Source organism: Petromyzon marinus, chromosome 7 (assembly GCF_048934315.1).
Source record: "Petromyzon marinus isolate PM22_M1 ecotype Great Lakes invasive population chromosome 7, UKy_Petmar_22M1.pri1.0, whole genome shotgun sequence".
NCBI lineage: Eukaryota > Metazoa > Chordata > Hyperoartia > Petromyzontiformes > Petromyzontidae > Petromyzon > Petromyzon marinus.
In genome coordinates, this window is record NC_133673.1 from 5,383,430 (window position 1) to 5,389,887 (window position 6,458).

Here is a 6,458-nt window from a genome sequence, read left to right on the forward strand (position 1 = left end):
TCGGAACGCTACTGGTTCAAGTTCTGGTCAGAGGTCAATTCATCCCATCATCATTCCAGGGTCAAAAAAACAAGTACCCTATTGTGGGTTCATGAAAGTTGTCAACATATGGCTAGTTTGACCAGGAATGTGGAATTTCCAAAGCATGTACCCTCTTCGAATATGTACATATTTATGACAACTGAGATGGTAATTTAGTGGGAATTTACGAAGCTAAATAATGGACATGAATTTCGAAATATCAATAGAAATCCTCATATATGTGTTAATGTGGGGGTTGATATATTATCCATGCATATACATGCATTCCATGCTTATGACATCGTGCAGATAATTGGAAGAGTATATGGATGGAAATGGGTATGGACAATATAAATACTGTACTACATAATTAGAAGGCAGATATTACGAATATCACTGTATATGTTTAATTATATGCTTGCGTATGGCAACATGTTCAGGAGCTGAATGCCATTGTGGAGGTCTGCTAGCCACAAGCAGGCTTCAGGAGAGAGTTTGTATTCCACCATTGGGACCTCCTTTGTCAGTCGCAAAATATAATTGTTTTTTTACCCTTTTATCTGGTCCAACACCATGTGAGACTAGGCTCTAAGGCAGGGGTGGGCAATTTTTTTGACTCGCGGGCCACAATGGGTTCTAAAATTTGACAGAGGGGCCGGGCCAGGAACAGATGGATGGAGTGTTTGTGTGAACTAATATAAATTACGTGTAAAAATCATTACATGGAAGGATTTGGCTTTTAACAGGTAGCAAAGCATTAATTTGCAAGGCAATTTAGCAAATTGCACGAACATGAACAATACAAAAACATGTCGTCACGTGACTGATCAAACATCATGAAAACATGTGAGGCCTACGCCCAAACCAATGACCTCACTTGAACGTCTTTATTATCTACATTAACAGGTCAGAGCAGCCACGCAGGCTGTGTGTCGGAGATTTGGCTCCAACCTCGCTGCAGCAACACATCATCACTTTCAGTTTCAGTGGGAAGAAGTGTTGCTGATCTCCCATTTTTGCCAGTGCATTCAGGTCTGGAGTTATTTTGGTTGTGGCAATTATCAGGATAGATTTGAGGCGCTGGTCCGTTAACTTTGATCTGTGACGGGCTTTGTTGGCGTTCATGACGCTGAATGTCTGCTCACACACATAAGTCGGGCCAAACAAAGTCAGCATCTTCTGTGCAGTCCTCCGGAAGTTTGGAAACGTGGCTCTGTTAAGTGAAGCATAAAAGTCTTTCAGTTTTACAGAGCTGAACTTCTCCTTTAGGACGGAGTCAGACTGAAGATCTATCAGTTCCAACTGCAGCTCCTGTGGTGCTGTTTCAGAGTCTTGTGACAGGGGACAGGACACCAGCTGAAGTGACTGTTCAATGTTTTCGAAATCAGAGAACCTACGGCAGAATTCTCCGTGCAGGTCCTCAAGTGATTTGCTGTATTTTTTTGCGTTTTGCGGTGCCTCTTCCTGCATGGCAAGTGTGGGGAAATGAGCGAAAGATTTGTTCGCAATTTGTCTGGAGAACAAAGTGAGCTTGGATTTGAAGGCTTTCACATGTTTGTACATGTCGTGAACAAACTGATCTTTCCCCTGCAGTTTCACATTCAGCTCATTCATGTGTGAAAATATGTCCACAGCAAACGCAAAGTTACTAAGCCAGTTCTTGTCGCTTAGCTCAGGGAATTCGTCAGATTTCTCCATCAACTTCAAAAATGCGATGATGTCCTCTTTCAGCTCCCACAGTCGTTGTAACACTTTCTCCAAACTTAACTAGCGGACACGAGAGTGGTACAGCAAGTCCTGATGATCCGCATCAGTTTCCTCCAGGGACATAATAAACTGACGGTGCTGAAGTCCCCTTGCTCATGTAAAGTTTGTTTTATTTTATCTACGTGACTTTACCGAATAAAACCAAAGAGTATGAATCTTTGCAGTCACGAAAGCTTCAAATCTAGAATTAATAACCTCTACGGGGAGGATTTCCACCTTTCTGTTAGAACTTTAAACAGACAACGAGATAAGAAGTCACAGCTCATCGAGACGCTGACCTTCCTCAAAAGATGCCGCAACAACAAAGTAATACCCATCGCTTTCACACACATCTGCTGCTGTATCTTCACCGACCTCTAAACAGATCCTGCTTAAGGCTAGTCTAGCTTTAATCTCAGAGAGGATAAGGTTACTCCGATTTGAACTCGATAATTTAGACAGGACTCTCCTACAATCTCATTTCATGTTAACACAAAAAATGTCACCTTCTGATTGGAACCACGTTGACAACATGACTGCTGCCTCTGCTGATTCACTGTCAGTCAAATGCAAAGCTAACCTCATCTCTAAATTCAACCACCTTTCAAAGAATAACCCAGGACCACATATCACAAAACTAGACGTTAACAAAATCGTTATTAATCAGAGTAGCACCCTGATTTCGGACAATCTGAAAACAGTACTGACTAAATTTCGCTGTCACCCCAAAACATATACCAGTAGAGGATATCATCTCTCAGGTCGATGTAGCCCTCAAAGGCTTAGGACACATCCAAGCGGACGGTGCGAGAGCTGAAATAGCCACTATTCTTAAGAATGCTAAGAAACCCATTAGCAACATTAGCAAAAATGAACGCTCTGAACTCGCGAGTTTAAAAAAGAGAGATGATATAGTCATCCTCTCGGCTGACAAAGGCAATGCTACTGTAATTACGGATAAAAACTCATACAAAAACAAAATCCACGACCTACTCAATGATGGGAGTTATTTAAAAATTAAAAATGACCCTACTAACAGCCTAACGATAAAAACTAACCAGATCATCACAAGTTCAACTTCCCTAATTGAACCAACCAAACGTCCCCCTCTAAAACCCTCCACTGCAAGACCTCCCAAATTCTATGGTCTTCCCAAGATCCATAAAGAAGGTACCGCACTACGACCCATCGTGTCCACTATCAACTCACCTACATACAAGCTAGCACGTTTTCTGCCAGATACTCTGCTTCCCTTCACTGGCAAGACCAGCTCAGCAGTACTCAACTCAACCCAATTGGTCTCTATGGTTAAGGACATTGTACTGTCTCCTGACGATATACTCGTCAGCTTTGATGTGGTCTCTCTGTTCACCAAGGTCCCAGTACCTGATACCATCACAATAATCGAAGATTTAGTCCAACATGGACTTAACCCTGATGTACCGGCTTTGGTTAAGCACTGCCTCACCAACACCTACTTTACTTGGAATGGTACCTTCTACAAACAAAATGAGGGTACCCCCATGGGTTCCCAATGTTTTAATGGAGAAATTTGAATCAGACGCCATCCAGACATCCACCCTCAGCCCTTCCCTGTGGAAGAGATATGTGGATGACACTTTCGTCATTTGGCCACATGGCCTCCCAGCTTTGAACCTTTTCCTAGACCACATCAATTCCAGACACCCTTCCATTAAATTCACCATGGAAGTGGAGAAAGATGGCAAGCTACCATTCTTGGATGTCCTGTTTGAAAGAAGGCCTGATGGCTCTTTGGGACATTCTGTTTACAGGAAGCCCACCCACACAGATTCCTACTTGAAACCTGATTTCCACCACCACCCGACTCAGAAGAATTATCTCATCAAAACGTTAATCCATAGGTCTCATTGTATTTCTGACCAACACCACCTGGCCAGTGAATTAAAACATGTACATCTGGCCCTCAAGATGAACGGCTACTCTGACCGTACCATCCGCCAAGCTGTTTCTCCCACCACACAGAAACAACTACTTGATACTCCGATCAAAATCATCACGTTACCATACATTGCAGGCGTTACTAAAAAGATTTCCAAAATTCTAAACAAACACAAGATCTAGGTCCAGTTCAACACAGTGCACAAAATCCGCGATCTGATCCCGTCAGTAAAGGATGTGATTCCTGACCTACAGTACCCCGGTGTTTACAAATTGAGTTGTACCTGCGGGGACTGTTATATCGGGGAGACGAAATGACATATCTCTGACCGAATCCGCGAGCACATATCAGATTTGAAACACGGCAGAACGAATTCTTCTGCCGTAGCTGATCATTGTTACAACGTTGTCGGTAATCATGATATTGTCTTCTCGGACACCAAGGTGCTCTGCAAACCTACAGGCTATTATCAGAGATTTGTCTACGAGGCTATCCAGATTTACAAACATAGACACAACTTCAACCGAGAGGATGGTTTCAAATTGAGTAATCACTGGAAAGATGTTTTAAATCAAGTCAAACGTTAGCTGCCTTTCAATTTTTTGTACAGCCATTCCTTAGTGGTTGTATATCATAGTGCCCTTTGATCGCGTTCACAGACAGCTCGCATCGGGGAGCCCTTGATGTGAGCTCACATCGAGGGGCCCTTTGATGTTAGCCCTTTGATGTGAGCTCGCACCGGGGGACCCTTTGGTGTGGTCTCACATTGGGTGGCCCTTTTATGTGAGCTTTGAGAAGTGGGTGTTACCCGCAGCATTCTATCAAAGGGCGGCTTAGCCCAGCCTTCCCTCCCACCCACGCCCCCTTACTGACCCCTCCCCCCTTCCTTAACCTGTATATAATCCAAGGTCGTCTCTGAACTGTGCTCCTGACACAAATATTCTGCATTGACTTTTCCACCTGAAGACGGAAGCTTGTGTTGCCTCCGAAAAGTCGTGATTTAATTGTTTTATTTTATCTACGTGACTTTACCGAATAAAACCAAAGAGTATGAATCCTTGTAGTCACAAAAGCTTCAAATCTAGAATTAAAGTTAACACGTTTTATGGCTGGATTCACGACATGATTAAGCTGCAATACAGACTTACACAGGGATTCCTGATGGATGATGCAGTGAAGGAAAATACGATCCTGGTCAGGGTTTTCCTCTTTCACTTTATTCTGGATTCTTTTCAGCAGCCCAACATTTTTTCCATTTAAATTTGGCGATCCATCCGTTGTGACATTGACAAGTTTACTCCAAGGTAGCTTCATTCTTTCGATGACAGCAGACACCTGGTTATACAAGTCATCTCCCCACGTTGTTCCTTTCAGGGACTCCATGGTCAAAAACTCCTCTGTTATTGCAAAACTGTCGTCAATGCCTCGGATAAAAATGAGGAGCTGAGCAATGTCTTTTATGTCCGTACTTTCATCCAGTGCTAGTGAATATAACTCAAAGGAATCAGGCATTTTGTTTCATTGGCTGGCTATATTTTCATCAATCAGTTCCACACAGCGAGTCACAGTCCTGCGTGATAAACTGACTTTTTCAAATTTGCTTTTGCTCTCCGGACACAAGATGTCTGCTGTCTGTACCACACATTCTTTTACAAACTCGCCTTCGGAGAAAGGATTGCTAGCCTTTGCTATTTCGAATGCCACCCAAAAACTTGCCTTGGTAGTTGACTCTTGAATCGCAGTTTATCGGTGAAAAAAATGTTGCTGGGTCTGTAAATTAGCCACCAAACTCTGAGCCGTAGCCGCCCGTTCTTGCGTTGACTGCTTGCTAGCATAGTTAGCATGCTTCATAGCAAAGTGACGGCTGATGTTGTACTCCTTGAAAACTGCGACAGTTTCTCGGAATATCAGGCATACAGCCTTCGATTGGACTTCAGTGAAAAAGTATTTTGTTGTCCACTCCGTGTTAAACACTCGGCACTCATTGTCCACTTGTCGTTTCCTTGATCCGCTCATTTTACAGAAGGGCTCACAGGGCAAAGCGAAAAAGTGAAGGGAGCACCGTATCTAACTCAGCAATGTAAACAAACCCTGAAAATGGCGCTGACGGCCCACAATGCATTGCGAGATCATGTGCCCTTTCGAGCCCTATACACCACATTCCCGGTCAAAGTGCGCCATCTAATGGGGAAATGGGGACATTACAGGAGAAAGGTAAAATTTAATTTAATAATAATATTTGGACAAGTTCGGCTGGCCGGATTAAAAAGCCCAACGGGCCGTATACAGCCCGGGGGCCGTACTTTGCCTATGTCTGCTCTAAGGAAAGCTGTCTCGGGTGTGGACCAATCAATTTCAAGGACAGTGCATACATTATCAGAGTTATGTTTTTTGTTTGCATTCCAACCGCAGGTATTGTGATCAATGCAAACATGACTCCTTGTAAATAAAAAGGTATCAGTTTTGTTGCCAGAAAAAAGGTAAAAAAACTATTATCAGAGTTTGTATTGTTTTACTCCTCCATTGAAAGAGCGCAGACCACAGTGGTTGACTATGCCGATCGATAGTTTGGGTTGCATGGCCACAGTCACACTGTGGCTTGTCTTTAAATTTCCATTTTATATTGAACACACGTGCAGTAGAGCACACACGTGCAGTACAGCTCTATCACTGCGCAGAGGATTTGAACATCTGGTAGCTAGACACCCATGGGTCACTAACCTCTAAATTTTCAATTATCCGGACCCTTTGTCAAGGGAGTCTTGAATAT